Here is a 17,504-nt window from a genome sequence, read left to right on the forward strand (position 1 = left end):
TTTAAGTTTAGGCCATTTAACAGCCCATGCAGAAACTGAGCTATTTCTTGTCCGAACTAACTTTAGGCCTCTTAACGGCCCATAGTCTTTGTGGATAAATTTCAGCCCAACAGGGCTATTGGCCTATTAATGGCCCGTGTAACAGTTGGGCCTAATTACAGCCCGCGTTGAATCCGGCCTGCTTACAACCCATCTGACTATGGCCCTTGACACTGTTGGGCCTATGGCCCATGTTGATACCAGCCTGCTTAAAGCCCATAATTTTATTGGGCCAAACAGGGCCCGAGATATATTTTGGCCTGTTAACGGCTTGTCCTATTTGGGCGAAACATGGGCCTTAGGCAGTTTCGGACTATATTGGCCCGCGAGTTTTTCGACTCAACGCTAGCCCAATCTAGTTTTAGCCTGCTAAAAGCCCATGGCATTCTCTGGCCCAGCTGGCCGGAACTTTACTCGACCTGTTAAAGGCGGAAAACTACAATATGTTTAGACCTGCTAATGGCCCAAGATGATTATAGGCCCATGTTTTAGCCCATATGAGTAACGGGCCGGCCTGAAGACCAACAACATTGAGATCCATTGAACCTTCCAGCATAAATTACAGCATACCAACCCAGAATAAACCTAAACTATGCCATAAACAAATTACGACATATTACATCCACTTGGCATCAAAGTTCGCCACCACTGATAATAAAGCGCAACGTGACCACGGATTACATACGCTGGGCATCATAGGTAGCCACTAGTGTATATAAATGCACCGACAAGAGAATATAAAAAACTGAGAGCACTTTAGAAAGCATTAGGCCTGGCCAGGACGGGCATCGCAAGCAGCCAAACAAGATGATGAGACCTCAATTGTGTCAACGATAGATGCTCTATCCCTAGTTGTATACCACCAAAGCCCGCAAGGCAGTCCTCTGAGATCTTCATTGCATCATTGATATCAAGTTGGGGCTAAGCTGAAGCAAGTCTTTCCGCTTTAAGTTGAGACTGAAGCAGTTGAACTGATTGAGGCAGCGACTGCACAGAGGTTGTCTCACAGTGGCTTGTGAGTAGCTTCAACTCACAGTCTTCATCAAGACAGGACCTTAGGATCATCTCACTCTCTTCAAGATGGTTTGGCTCACTATCTTCCCTAAAGTTCTGCCTGGCATAAGAGATACGACTCTGAAAGAGAAACAAGAACACAAGTATCAGGTTTCGCAATTATATAAACAAATAAATGGATCTGTTCTGCATAAGGAACATGTTTTTACAACTACAATTCAAAACTGGTAGTTGTTGCAAACATCCAATCAGATGTAAACACCAAAGTAAACAACAGTGGAGGAAATGATGCCTATCCAAATCTGTACTAAAACAAAGTTTGAAGGATTGAGAAGGATGAACTTACATTACATGTTAACACGGGCTGGACAAAGCCCCTCTCCATGTTGATGGAAGGATAATTCAATAAATTCCCCAAAGAAACATCTTTATAAGCATTGCCATTATTCTACATTTTGCAAAGAGTACATATAGATCAAATAATATGGGAAGAAATAGAGGATAATGAAGCTCAGGTGCAGAGTGATGATACATAATCAAATAGCAATTAATTAAGTACAACTTTACAAGGCAAAAGGTACTAACAAGAGGAATGCAGGCATCAACGTGTGCAGTAGCACTGGCTTTATTCAACATTTTGGTAAGAGTAAATGTAGATCTGATAATTTGGAGAAAGTGGAGGGCCGGGCAAATAAGATGTAGAGTAATGCTAGACAATCAACTATCTCGCAATGCAACTACAGTAATACCACCGCCGTCCGTTATTACTTGTAGCTCAAATGGATGTATCTAGCACTATTAAGTTCTAAATACATCCAATTGATCAACAATTAATTCGATACAGAGGTAGTACATGACAACAGGTACTTACATGAGCAATCCAAAACTTCATAACCATTGTGTTAATTCTACATTTATCTAAGAGTAAATATAGATCATATAATTTCGAGCAAAGGGAGGATAAAGAAGCGAACATTTACAGCGATGCTACATAATCAAACAACAATGAGTGTAAGTATGTTGACAAAGGGCAAGAGGTACTGACAAGAGCAATGCAGTGACCAGTATTGTTGTGAGATCCTATGATCCTTTGAGCAAGGAGATTCATCTGAAATTAGTTTTCATAAAAGAGAGAAGGTAAGGCACATGTAGAAATTTAGGAGTTCAAATTTTGAATTGATATCATAGACAGTACCTGATGTTGGGCTCTCTGTAGTTCCAATAGGGGTTTGTCCAGTGGAGTAGGGGTAAAGTGTGGTACAGTTGGGCCTGTGTTTTCTGTGGCTGCTGAACTATCTCATTTAGCAGGTATCACTACCTTTTTCCAAATACCTAGTTTGTACTCCTTGAGGATCTGCACTCACCCTCTTCCTTTTGGACATCTATTAAGAAAGAACAACATTTGACTGGAAAAACATAGTATGATGACACATGGAATAGGTACAAAAAATGGATAGGTATGGCATATACTCGTATATGATGCTTAAACTAAGCAGATGGTGGTGTAACAAAGTAGAAGTAGTGCAAGAGGTCATATGCAAAATATGTGCGACCAATACAACCTTGCCAAGTTAGAGCAAGCACCTTGATGGGTGAATAAGATAGGCCATCCTCCACCATGCCATGTTTGTTAGCCAGTGGATTGTTCTGCAATATTCCTCTCGTGCGCCCATTCTCATATTCATTTTGATCATGTTCAATACCTGACATGCATGAAAACATAAAAACAAGTGAGATTATCTTTGTAATGGAGAAGTGATTCTAATCCAGTACTGCCTCCCTGTAAACCCCTTTGTGCTATCTCTACAATTCTTCTGAGAGATTCCATGCATGCTATAATTTGGTCTGTGCATTAATATAATGTGGCCTACTACTCAAAATATGAGAGCTCCATAAGTGATTATACTTCGCATATGACAACTTCAACATATAGTAAAGAAGAACAAGTCGACCTGACCTGATAGATTCAAAATATACCAAGGGAGAACAACTCGACCTGACCAGTCGACCGCAAATGTCTCTGCTACTCTTCCCAACAAGTAACATACTTATTAAAGAAGATAAGAGGATCATGTTAAGAAGAGCACAACAGCATGCAGATTGAAGATATTACAAGTCTTTCTATACAATGTATGTCCCACCCATGATGAACCAGAGCGCACAGAGAAATACTATTCCTTCCGGTCTCTCCATATGAGGCACACGTGCATTTCAAAATTGAAGTAGGAACATTTAGCTGACCAATTAAACATGTCTCAGTTTTACTAATATCAGCATAATATCATATTTGAATTTGTACAACTAAGCTTGTTTAGATCGATGGGTGGAGCAGTGCTATTACGACACGAACCACGTAGGCTGATCATGGTCATCATAAAATGGAGAAACCGCAAGCATGATGTGTATAGTGTTGACATGGCAGTGGGATGGCAGATCTGAAGCTCCAAACCGCGCAAAGGGTAGTTAGCAACTGATGTTTGCTTTAAAATAATAACTAAGATTTGGTATGGACAAGAAAGTACAATGAACAAGTGACAAAGAAATGCAATTCTGTTGTCTATCTATATGTCGTGACATGCATTTGGAAACTCAAGTGGGATCTTTAGCTAACCAACTAAATGTGTATGTTAACTAATATCAGTATCATATCACAATCATATCTAAACAACTAAGCTTTGGGATTATGATTGTTGTGTTGTTTAGCTTGAAGGGTGGAGTACTTCTAGTACGACATAAAGTACCTACACAGATCATAGTAGAGTAGATAAAAGGGGAAAACCCTAAGCATCAACAGTAAAATCAGGAAAGTGGAACTAGCTGGACTATATGGGCTTGTATTGCCGGTACGACAAGAAAGGGTTCGGAAAGGCTTCAGCCCTAAAAGAGGCAACTCTATTCAACTGAAGGCACAATACTGTTACTATTAGTCTAGACTATCAAAGACGACATAGCTCCCAACATTTCGCGGATATTATGGCAGACCATCTAGAATTGTTGTAAGCATCCATCTGAAGCTACCCAATAGGCCTGTCGACTGCAAATGTCCCTCTCCACTTCCTGACAAGGAACATATTGTACTACTCCCTCCGTTCTTAAATATAAGTCTCTTAGATATTCGAATGAGGACTACATACGGAGCAAAATGAGTGAATGTATACTCTAAAATATGTCTATATACATCTGTATGTAGTTCTTATTGGAATATCTAAAAAGACTTATATTTTACAAAAAAGGCTTTCACCCCGCTTTGTAAATAAAGCAACGATGAACAACACCCGGTACAAATGCACGCCACCACAACAAACGCATGCACCCAAGGCAGTTTAGGAACTGAGGAAGTAATATACTTATTAAGAAGAACAGAAGAGGAACATGATAACAAAGAGCAAGCAGATTTCTCAACTTTTTTCTCTACTCTTATACTCTTATCTCCATCTCTCTATCTCTACCCTCTACTCTTATAAAAAGCAGAGTTGGTGATGATGGTGTGCCTGCCATCCTGCAATATAGTCCGTCCGATCTAAATCTAACGGATAGGAAGGAAACTATGACAATTTACCCGCACTCCTCTCCACATTTGCAGATAAGGCCTTCCCTCGTTCATCCTTTTCTCCCACAAGGTAAACTACTCATACAAATGCATCTTGATGTTCCGTGCAACGCATAGGCATCTTGCTAGTTAGATAATACAATGTGTGTTGCCCGCCCATGATGAACCAGAGCGCAGAGAGAAATGCAAATCCCTGTTGTCCCTCTATATGTGGCGCCAGTGGCGGAGCTACATAAGAACAAAACAACGCCATGGCCGGCCCAGCCCTAGTCCAATATACAAAGGAGTGAAGGTAAATTTGTACCAAAGTTTGGGATCCCCTGTAGCTTAAGCCATCTGACCCGCCTAATATTTTAACTGTAGCTACGCCAGTGTGTGGCGCACATGCTTCGGAATGAATATAGGAACATTAGGTGACCAATTAAACATTCTCTGTTTTAGTAATATGAGCATCATATCAGATTCGTATTTCAACAACTAAGCTTTGGAATTATGAGTGGAATGTTGTTTCACCTGATGGGTTGAGGTATTGAGGTGCAGTGCTAGCACGACACGAAGCACCTACGATGATGGTAGAGAATATAAAGGGGCAAAACCATAAGCTTTACGAGTATTGTGATCGTGCGATGGTGGATCTGAAGGTGCTAACCGGAAAAAGGCTACTTCACAACCAATGTTTGCTTTCAGCTAGCTAGTACGATTTGGTACGGACAAGAAAAGTACGGTAAAGAAGTTATATCTATTTTCCGGGTGAGATCAATAACTTAAGCAGATATGAAAGAGTACCACCTCTCTTGCGACACCGTGTAGGCCCATGCTAATACGTTGAGGGTGCTGTGGGTGCGATGGCTGTGGGCAGGTTGAGGAGCAACTAATTGTGGTTCTGGTCGGGGTGAAGATACCCCGAACAAAACCCTCAAAGGATTACTTTACATAGTAACAAGGGACGGTTAATTTCAGCACACTATATAAATATTTCCTTACCAAATTCCACTTACCAGAGGCGCTTCACTCCCGGGCAATGGCGCCAGAAAAGAGTCTTGATGACCCACAAGTATAGGGGATCTATCATAATCCTTTCAATAAGTAAGAGTGTCGAACCCAATGAGGAGCAGAAGGAAATGACAAGTGGTTTTCAGCAAGGTATTCTCTGCAAGCACTGAATTATCGGTAACCGATAGTTTTGTGATAGGATAAATCGTAACGGTGACAAATAATAAAAGTAACTAAGGTTCAGCAAGGTGGCCCAATCCTTTTTGTAGAAAGGACAAGCATGGACGAACTCTTAACTGAAGGAAAGCGCTCCCGAGGACACTTGGGAATTGTTGTCAAGTTAGTTTTCATCATGCTCATATGATTCGCGTTCGTTACTTTGATAATTTGATATGTGGGTGGACCGGTGCTTGGGTGCTGCCCTTCCTTGAACAAGCTTCCCACTTATGATTAACCCCTCTCGTAAGCATCCGCAACTATGAAAGAAGAATTAAGGTAAACCTAACCATAGCATGAAACATATGGATCCAAATCATCCCCTTACGAAGCATCGAATAAACTAGGGTTTAAACTTCTGTCACTCTAGCAACCCATCATCTAATTATTACTTCCGAATGCCTCCCCCTTGGACCAAACAATGGTGAAGTGTCATGTAGTCGACATTCACATAACACTACTATAGGAAAGACAACATACATCTCATCAAAATACCGAACGAATACCAAATTCACATGATTACTTATAACAAGACTTCTCCCGTGTCCCTCAGGAACAAACGTAACTACCCACAAAGCATAGTCATGATCAAGGTTAGAGGAGTATTAATTATCATTAAGGATCTGAAAATATAATATTCCATCGGATAAACCAACTAGCATCAAATACACGGAGTAATCAACACTACTAGCAACACATAGGTACCAATCTGAGGTTTTGGGACCAAGATCGAATACAAGAGATGAAATAGGGTTTGAGAGGAGATGGTGCTGGTGAAGATGTTGATGGAGATTGACCCCCACTCGATGAGAAGATCGATGGTGATGATGATGGCATGATTTCTCCCTCCGGGAGGGATGTTTCCCTGGCACAACAGCCCTGCCGGATCCCAATATTGGTTCCGCCCAAGTTCCGCCTCGAGACGGCGAAGCTTCGTCCCGAAAGCTTTTGTATGATTTTTCCAAACTAAAAGACACCATATAGCAGAAGATGGGCACTGGAGGCCTGTCAGGGGGCCCGCAAGGTCGGAGGGTGCGCCAGGGGGGTTGGGCGCGCCCTCCACCCTTGTGGCTGGCTGGTCCCCCTCTGGTACTTTCTTCACCCAATATTTTTTATATATTCGAAAATAATCTCCGTGAAGTTTGAGGATTTTTGGAGTTGTGCAGAATAGGTCTCTAATATTTCTCATTTTCTGGTCTAGAATTCCAGCTGCCGACATTCTTCCTCTTGATGTAAACCTTGCAAAATAAGAGAGAATAGCCATAACTATTGTGATATAGTGTGTACTAACAGCCCCTAATGCAATAAATATTGTCATAAAAGCATGATGCAAAATGGATGTATCATGCACCCCTCCGTGATGGTGTCTAGATTGGATCTAGTGGTTCTGGACTCTGCGGCGGCTGGAATAAAACTTCATCGACTCCCCTAGGGTTTTTGGAATATTGGGGTATTTATAGAGCAAAGAGTCCGGTGCGGGGGAGTCCCGAGGTGGGCACAACACACCTGGGCGCGCCTGGGCCCCCAGGCGTGCCCTGGTGGTTTGTGCTCCCCTTGGAGCACCCCCTAGGTGCTTCTTTGGCCCATTGGGTGTCTTCTGGTCCATAAAAAATCTCCGTGAAGTTTCACTGCTTTTGGACTCCGTTTGGTACTGATATTCTGCGATGTAAAAAACATGCAAAAAACAGCAACTGGCACTTGGCACTATTTCAATATGTTAGTACCAAAACAATGATATAGAATGGCCCTGAATTCCAAGTCCCCCTTGACTTCTAGGTCGAGATAATACAGTCCACCTAGCCAGTCGATATTTCTTTGATTCATTATCGCACTGCCAAAAAAACCTAGATCTAAACTAATCAAGATGCTGAAGAACCCCTTTCGGTAGATGGAAGAATGACAACATATATGAAGCCATGTTGCTTAGGATGGAATTGATCAAGATCAACCGCCCCCCCCCATATGAAAAGAGTTTGGCTTTCCAACTGGCAAGCCGTTTCTCAAGTCTCTCTTCCACGTGCTTCCACTCAGCGATAGTTAAATGCTGATAGTTTATGGGAATACCCAGATACCGAATCGGGAACTGCCCGAGCTGGCATCCAAAAATGTCATTATACTTAGGTGCATGTTCTGCAGCATCCCCGAAGCAAAAAATTTCGCTCTTATGAAAATTAATCTGGAGGCCAGAAAGTTCGTCAAATGCACATAAAAGCAGCTTGAGATTTCTTGCTTTATCTAGATCACGATCCAAGAAAAGTATCATATCATACGCATACTGTAGGATAGATAAACCCTCTTCTACAAAATGAGGAATGACGCCGCTAACTTGACCGGCCACCTTAGCCCGCTGAACAAGGGTAGCTAGCATGTCAGCCACAATGTTAAACAAAATGTGTGATGCGGGGTCTCCTTGGCGAAGCCCCTTACTTGTCTGAAAAATAGTTGCCAAACTCATCGTTAACTTTGATGGCCACACTACCTCCAGAAACAAAACTCTCAACCCATTGACACCATTTCAGTGAAAACCCCTTCATGCGTAAAGTTTTCAACAGAAAGGGCCATTTAACTTTATCATAGGCTTTTTGAAATCTATTTTAAATATCACTCCATTCAACTTTTTGCGGTGAAGCTCATGTACCGTTTCATGCAGCACAACCACACCATCTAGTATGTTGCGTCCTTGCATGAATGCTGTTTGAGTGGGCTTGACGACATGGTCAGCCACCCCGTTCAACCGGTTAGTTGCGACCTTCGTAAAGATTTTGAAGCTTACATTGAGAAGGCAAATCAGTCCATATTGTTGAATACGACTAGCCTCCTTAATCTTAGGCAGTAGGATAATCTCCCCAAAGTTTAAGCGAGAAATATCAAGGTCTTCGGTATGCAGTTGGTTAAACAACTGAATCAAGTCCGCCTTGATCACGTCCCAAAAGTACTGATAAAACTCTGCGGAAAACCATCCAGTCCCGGAGCCTTGTTGTGTTCCATTTGAATCACCGCGGTTCGAATTTCCTCTTCAGAAAATGGAGGTTAAGAATCCATTTTCCGCTTCCAAAACTTGAGGGATGTCATGAGTGATAGACTCGTCCAGCTCAAAATGTGTTTCAGTGGAAGGGCCAAAAAGCTCTTTGTAGTATTTAGTAATAAAGTCTCCGAGCGGTGCTTCCCCCTCAATACGGCCTTCCTCCTGGTCAAGAGGCAAAGATACGTTTCTTTCTATGTCTGCCATTGGCTAGCATCACCTTGAACGAGCGAAACAGCCTTGCAACGTTGGTACCATTTAATCTCTTCCTCACGAAGCAAGCGTGCAATCTGCTCATTAAGATGGATATTTTGCTCAATCTCAGCAGCAAAAAGAGGCCTCACCTCCGCAATTTTATCGAGGGTATCGATTAAAGTAGAAAGCCGCAACTTTTCTTTTTTGTAAATGTCAGTAGTGTGTTTAGCCCATCCACGAAGGAATCGGCGCAAGGCACGAATTTGATTGTTCCATCGTTGAATGGGTGTGTTGCCGCGAGGTTGACGCACCCACACTTTCTTGACCATGTCCAGGAATCCCTCTCTAGTGAGCCATCCCAATTCAAATTTAAACTGATGACAGTTAGAACTTGGAGGTGTTTCTCCAAAATCGGTTAGCAATGGAGCTTGATCCGATAAGGCCTCAATCCTTTCTAGTGCCTGTACCAAGGCTAGGGGATATTTGTAATCCCAGTCGGTGGTAACCAGCACCCGGTCAAGTTTTTCGAAAGTTGGAACTGATCAGTTATTGGCCTAGGTGTACTGACGGCCAGACATAGTGAGCTCCCGCAGATCTAGGCTGTCAATAACAACATTGAATAGGAAAGGCCACCTAGTATCAAACCGGTCATTGTTTTCTTCCTGCTGATATCGAAGGATATTGAAATCCCCCCCCCCCCCGATTAACATGGGATGGGGATTGTCTCGGCAGGTATTAACAAGTTCCTTTAGAAAAGAAGACTTAAACTCGTCTGAGCGGCACCATATACAGCCGCCAGGCTCCAAAGGAAATTGTCGGACTTGTTTCAAAGGTGAAATTTGATATGATATCCCCCTTTGACGTGGACAAAAGTTCCAAGTACGTGGAATGGATGCCTAGCAAGATTCCACCGGACCTCCCAAACGGGGGAAAGCAAGTCTTTCCGCTTTAAGTTGAGACTGAAGCAGTTGAAATGATTGAGGCAGCGACTGCACAGAGGTTGTCTCACAACGGCTTGTGAGTAGCTTCAACTCACAGTCTTCATCAAGACAGGACCTTGGGGTCATCTCGCTCTCTTCAAGATGGTTTGGCTCACTATCTTCCCTAAAGTTCTGCCTGGCATAAGAGATACGACTCTGAAAGAGAAACAAGAACACAAGTATCAGGTTTCGCAATTATATAAACAAATAAATGGATCTGTTCTGCATAAGGAACATGTTTTTACAACTACAATTTAAAGCTGGTAGTTGTTGCAAACATCCAATCAGATGTAAACACCAAATGCCATTCATAATCGTAACCACATGAAAAGTGGTCAAGATCACGTGTTGGGAAGTCTCGTTTACCTGACTCAGTAATAGCCACAAATTCCAATGCATGATCCTTTACACAATCAGCGATATGTTTGTGTTTGGCCAAGTCACCAAGACCTCCTCTATTCCAAAACATGCCTCTCATGATGAACCATATTTTTTTATTAGAGGCCTTTGCCCTCTTAGATGGGCGCCCTCTTTTCTTCGCTGGGTTAGATTTGTTCTTTCGTACCGACGCGACCAGCTCACATAGCATCGTGTCACGTACAGTATCATCCAAGTCTACCTCTATTGTGTCTTTAACCAGATGGGAGAGAAGCTTGCCTTCATTGTTGGCATCAGCTTCCTCATCCTCCTCATCTGACAAAGAGGTTCCACGAACTTCGACAACTTAGGAGAAACCGTAAGCCGGTCGAACTCCACTTGTTTAAGCGTCGTAACAGAAAAATCTACTTATTTCTCGCTACGTCCTAATGAAACTCCAAGGCTAGTAATATTTGAAGATACTTTGGAATTATCAAAAGAAAAAAAAGATTGACGAGAAGAGGTACCTTCAAAGTTGAGGTTGCGGGCCGCCACCCGACGCATGGCCTTCACCAGCGAGTCCTCGTCGGTGGCTGTTGTACCATCAGCACCAATGGCGTGCCGACCGCTGCGCCTCAGCGATGGTGGAGTGAGGCCGGCAACATTGGCAGTTCCGGTCCCGAGTTGTGGAATAGACGGGCGCGGCGATGATGAAGAAGACCGTGAGGGTTGCATGTCATCCTCCGGCTCCGCAAGTTCCCTAGATGCAGACACCCCTCCCGGCGTCGAAGGCGTAGAGGACAAAGCTCACAGCTCCGCCATGGCCGACTCATGGTCAGCCTTAACGGACGGGGAGAAGATCACTCCCCGCCTGGAAGGTGAAGCAGGTGCCGGCGACGGTGGCGCCGAAGCTGCGCGCACAGGTACCTCCGCCCGTGCCAACTCCTCATGCTGAGTCCGCTCCTAGGCACCCTCTTCGAGGTGCGGCGGTGCGGCCAACTGCGTCGGAGTCGGCGGCTTCGAAGTCTATGGCGCCATCGTCGTCAGTAGAGACGGCGCATTGATCACCGGGGCTGCCATAGAGAACATGCCGAAGGTGTCATGGCCGACGGTGGAGATCCCTGTAGTGACATAGGAACTACCTTGGAATGCATACGTCGATTAGGGTTAGGTGGTGTGACATTGATGAAGATCTTATCCGGTGTTGAAGACCCCCGGAGAGAGGCGAGGCCGAGCTCAACTGCATAGGCACCACTCCACCCGAGGTAGTAGGAACCAAAGAGCCGTTGGACGATGAAGTAGGTTTGGGCCTATTACTTGGATCGTTGTCCCTCGTTGTATCCTCCCTGTCATGTCCTTTGTCGCCCCTGGATCATCTCCGTGCTCCCACACACGAGGCACGAAATCAGCATCAACACGGAAATCTAGTTTCTCCAGGTTGTACCGTAGCTCATACCCCTTCCTTTGAACAACCACATCAGAAGAAAGAAAATCCACTGTGCTCCTCTTGAAAGCATCGAGGTTCAGCACCGCTACCTGAATACGAACAATTCCTCTTCGACGCAAACAGAGAAGGTCAACATCCAGAGTCTTGCCAATCACCGAGCCAACCGCCCGAAGACCCAAGAAGTGACGAAGAGCATGAGGCACCCCATGCACATGCACCCAGATAGGAAGCAGCTCGAATCGATGTGGTATCTCCTCCGACCTCCAGGGCTTGAACTCAATAGTAACATTGTGAGACTTGATGAAAACTGCAAACCCAGTCACCCTCTGAAGAACTTCCTCGTTTGGGAAGGACATGAGAAAAGCATCCTGGCCATGCGGTATAGCCTCCCAAGTCCATTGCAGCTGACACTGAGCTATCTTAGCAACCTCTGCCTCCATAATATTGGGACTGATAGAGCCGCCAGAAATTGATACCAATGCTATTGGCGAATCCTTTGGTGAGAGATCCGCCCTCAGATATTGTCGGGCATCTAAAAGAAAGCCATATTTTCAGTTCCATATCCGCAAAGCATCAACCCCGGCTTCGGCATTTTGAGAGTAGGACACCGGCGCATGGTCATTGGGTGATTATACTTGTTGCAAATGAAACAGTATTGTTGTGTCTCGCAGTCGTCAGAATAGTTTGCAATATTGTAATATTGTCAAATGAAGATCCCAATTACTCCATGTACAGAAGTTTTTGATGTTTGCTACAGAAAAAGAAAGCAGCACAATGAGTAAAATGAACATCAGTCCATGAAAGTGCAGAGCTTAAGCTCTATTCAGCAGATGAAAATAGTAGTACGAGCTCTGGGCCGGCTAAAGTAAACATTCGACCTCTCTTGACGAACTCAGGGGTGGGCTCGACGGTCTCGACGGGGTGGGCAGGAGCGCGAGCCTCCGGCGCGCGGTGGCGTCGCGCACCTCCTCGAGGATCTCGGGCACATTGACTAGCCGGCCCGTGGTGGAGGCAAGAGCGGCGCTGCCAAAGGTGATGGCTTTGGCGTCGACGACGGCCACAACCAGGCCGCTCGAGTTGGGGCATCTACGCACGATCTGGCTCACTGCCTGCGCAAACGACTCCTTGGCCACCGTCTCCTGCCGCGCCGTCACAGCCTCGCCCAACGCCACGGGGGTCGGAGCGGCGGTGCTGGGGGGAGGCGGGAAGGCCGCGTAGCCGGCCGCCAGGCCGAGGGCTGGCCACGTTCCTTCCATCGACGCTACGAGGGAGGGGGTGGGCGCGAGCAAGAGACACGGCGGGAGGAAGAAGAAGAAGAAATTTTTGGATTGAAAGAGGGGAGATTCGGGAGGCAGGCAAGGGAGGCAGGGGAGCTGCGCGAGGCAAAAGGGTGTAGCGGAGGAGGCAGCTGCGGCGGCGGCGACGGACGCGCGGGAGAGCAGGGGAGCAGGGCGGCGCAGGGGAGCTCCGGCGTCGATGCGCCTGTGTCAGAGCTGCGGAGCATCGACTGAAGAAGACGAGGAGTGCGGGTTGTGTCGGGAGTTTGGGGAGGAGTTTTCTGTAAAATCGCCTTGGAGACAACTTTTCCTGGACGGAGGGAGTAGTAGACTTATAATCTTCCCTGTAGAATAATTGCTTTTGTAAGCTAAAGAAGTTAGACTGAAATGTAGTAAGCTTATTTGTTGCTCCCAAATGCTTTGACGATTATAGCTGAAATGTAGTTTACACAAATACTTTAACTATCCAGCCCAAATGCGTTGCAAGACCTATGTATGTCTACAAACTGATTATAATTTTTTTGTAGGTTTTGGTCACCCTTCGGTTCAGCTTCTTGCACGTATCCAATGCAAATAGCATATCCAGTAACCTGACCCTTACAAAAAAGTTTAGTTTGTTCATAACTCATTAATTTAATCAGCAAATATTATGGTAATAAATTGCTTTGGTACATGAAGGAACAAAGGAGATTAAACACTAGGTTGTGTGGATGTGGACCAACAAAGATGAATTCATTCCTGTAGTTGATGTGGAGTTCATCAAGTGGTAGCCTAATGTGATTTATTCTCGATATACATGGCAGCTGACTCTTCTATTTCATAGCATAGATATTCTGCTGTACACTGCAGTACATTGCTTCTGTCAAATTGAAAAACAAACACGTTTTAATAAGAAATAATTCCAGTGACACTAGTAGAAAACAGGGCTTTGGTCCAGGCCGGGTCAGCCCATTAGTCCTGGTTCAGTCCAGAATCAGGACCAATGTGGGCATTGGTCCCGGTTCGTGAGCCCAGGGGGCCGGCCGGGCCACGTGGGCCATTGGTCCCGGTTCATCTGGACCTTTTGGTCCCGGTTGGTGGGATGAACCCGGACCAATGGGCCTCGCTCCTGGCCCACCACCATTGGTCCCGGTTGGTGGCTTGAACCGGGACCACAGGCTCCCCTTTAGTCCCGAATCATGTCACCAACCAGGACCAATGAGGTGCCTATATATAGCCCTCGCTCGCGAGCAGAGCACCCCAGTGCTCTATTTTTCTCTGGCCGAGGGGGAGAGGGCTTGGTGGTGCTCTAGCTTACCTCCTATGCACACAAGGTGTTCGATGGAATGCCCGAGCCACACTACTTAAGCTTTCTCCTCTCCAAGCTCGACCTCCAAGCTCCATTTTCCATAGTATTTGTCTAGGTTTAGCGGTGCGTCACGCCCCGTCCCCGTCTTCACCGCCGTCGATCACCCGTGCCGAGCTCATCGCCGGCACCACCGTGGTGAGCCTCTTGTTTTATCTTCTTTCTGAAAGGAAAAATATTCTTACTTGTATGTTTACATAGATACTTGTATTATTTTCTTACTTTTATCATTGCATCTTATATAGTACGATGGTTTTGGTATCCGCCCCCGTCGGCCCTCGTCCTGTCTATGATTCGGATGTGGTATATATATTATCTTTATAACTATTGGTTCATTTATTGTTTATGAAAATTATGCCGACCAACGTGACATAGATTTTATTTATGTAGGATGTATGTGAATCAGAAATGCCAACCGACCCTATTGTCGAGAGGTTAAATTTAGTTGAAGAAGAAAACAATTTGTTGAAGGAAAAAATAAAAAAATTGAGGAGGAGAAGATGATATTGGAGTTGCATGTTGCGGATGTCGTTGATGATCACAAGATCAAGATGGATGCAATGCGCTTGAAGATTAGAAAGATTAGAAAATATGCCATTCATACCGAGGCTTGGTATCATTATGCCGTTGGATCAATTGTTACCTTGGTTGCGATTATGATCGCATTTGTTTTCGCATTGAAATGTTTTACATAGTTTCAATGTATGGTTTAATTAATTAGATGCTCTAGAGAGCTATATGTTGTTAGATGAGAACTATGTATGCACTTTGGTTTTAATGTGATGATGAACTTCTATTAATTTGGACACTTAATTATATATAATGCACGCAGATGAACCAGCAATGGATGTACGGTGACAGACACACCCGCGAGTACATTAAGGGCGTGCATGAGTTTCTCGATGTGGCCGAGGCAAACAAGCAGAATGGTTTTATGTGTTGTCCATGCACTGAATGTGGGAATATGAGGTCTTACTCTAACCGGAAAATCCTTCACTCCCACCTGCTTTACAAGGGTTTCATGCCACACTATAATGTTTGGATGAGGCACGGAGAAATAGGGGTTATGATGGAAGACGGCGAAGAAGAAGAGTACGATGACAACTATGTGCCCCCTGAATACGGTGATGCTGCAACGGGGGGAGCTGGTGAAGATCAAGAGGAACCAGACGATGTGCCCAATGATGCTGCAACGGGTGAAGCTGCTGAAGATCAAGAGGAACCAGATGATGTGCCCGATGATGATGATCTCCGCTGGGTCATTGTCGATGCAAGGACGCAATGCGAAAGTCAAAAGGAGAAGCTGAAGTTCGATCGCATGTTAGAGGATCACAAAAAAGGGTTATACCCCAATTGCGAAGATGGCAACACAAAGCTTGGTACCGTACTGGAATTGCTGCAGTGGAAGGCAGAGAATGCTGTGGCTGACAAAGGATTTGAGAAGCTACTGAAAATATTGAAGAAGAAGCTTCCAAAGGATAACGAATTGCCCGACAGTACATACGCAGCAAAGAAGGTCGTATGCCCTCTAGGATTGGAGGTGGAGAAGATACATGCATGCCCTAATGACTGCATCCTCTGCCGCGGTGCATACAAGGATCTGAACGCATGCCCGGTATGGGGCGCATTGCGGTATAAGATCAGATGAGATGACCCTGGTGATGTTGACAGTGAGCCCCCCAGGAAGAGGGTTCCTGCGAAGGTGATGTGGTATGCTCCTATAATACCACGGTTGAAACGTCTATTCATAAACGAAGAGCATGCCAAGTTGATGCGATGGCACAGTGAGAACCACAGAAAGATGGGAAGTTGAGAGCACCCGCTGATGGGTCGCAGTGTAGAAAAATCGAGAGAAAGTACTGGGATGAGTTTGCAAAGGACCCAAGGAATGTATGGTTTGCTTTAAGCGCGGATGGCATTAAACCTTTCGGGGAGCAGAGCAGCAATCACAGCACCTGGCCCGTGACTCTATGTATGTATAACCTTCCTCCTTGGATGTGCATGAAGCGGAAGTTCATTATGACGGCAGTTCTCATCCAAGGCCCTAAGCAACCCGGCAACGAAATTGATGTGTACCTAAGGCCATTAGTTGAAGAACTTTTACGGCTGTGGAATGGAAACGGTGTACGTACGTGGGATGAGCACAGACAGGAGGAATTTAACCTTAAGGCGTTGCTGTTCGTGACCATCAACGATTGGCCCGCTCTCAGTAACCTTTCAGGATACACAAACAAAGGATACCATGCATGCACGCACTGTTTAGATGACACTGAAAGTATATACCTGGACAAATGCAGGAAGAATGTGTACCTGGGCCATCGTCGATTTCTTCCGACCAACCATCAATGTCGAAAGAAAGGCAAGCATTTCAAAGGCGAGGCAGATCACCGGAAGAAGCCCGCCATGCGCACCGGTGATCACGTGCTTGCTATGGTCAATGATTTACACTACGTAATCTTTGGAAAGGGTCCCGGTGGACTAGCTGTTCCGAATGACGCTGAGGGACACGCACCCATGTGGAAGAAGAAATCTATATTTTGGGACCTACCCTACTGGAAAGACCTAGAGGTCCGCTCCTCAATTGACATGATGCACGTGACGAAGAACCTTTGCATGAACCTGCTAGGCTTCTTGGGTGTGTATGGGAAGACAAAAGATACACCTGAGGCACGGGAGGACCTGCAATGTTTGCACGAAAAAGACGGCATGCCTCCAAAGCAGTATAAAGGTCCTGCCAGCTGCGCTCTTACGAAAGAAGAGAAAGAAATCTTCTTTGAATGCCTGCTCAGTATGAAGGTCACGATTGGCTTCTCGTCGAATATAAAGGGAATAATAAATATGCCAGAGAAAAAGTTTCAGAACCTAAATTCTCATGACTGCCACATGATTATGACGCAACTGCTTCCGGTTGCATTGAGGGGGCTTCTACCGGAAAACGTCCGATTAGCCATTGTGAAGCTATGTGCATTCCTCAATGCAATCTCACAAAAGGTGATTGATCCAGAAATCGTACCAAGGCTAAGGAGTGATGTGGCGCAATGTCTTGTCAGTTTCGAGCTGGTGTTCCCA

This window comes from Triticum aestivum, chromosome 3A (genome assembly GCF_018294505.1).
Source record: "Triticum aestivum cultivar Chinese Spring chromosome 3A, IWGSC CS RefSeq v2.1, whole genome shotgun sequence".
NCBI classification, from domain to species: Eukaryota; Viridiplantae; Streptophyta; class Magnoliopsida; order Poales; family Poaceae; genus Triticum; species Triticum aestivum.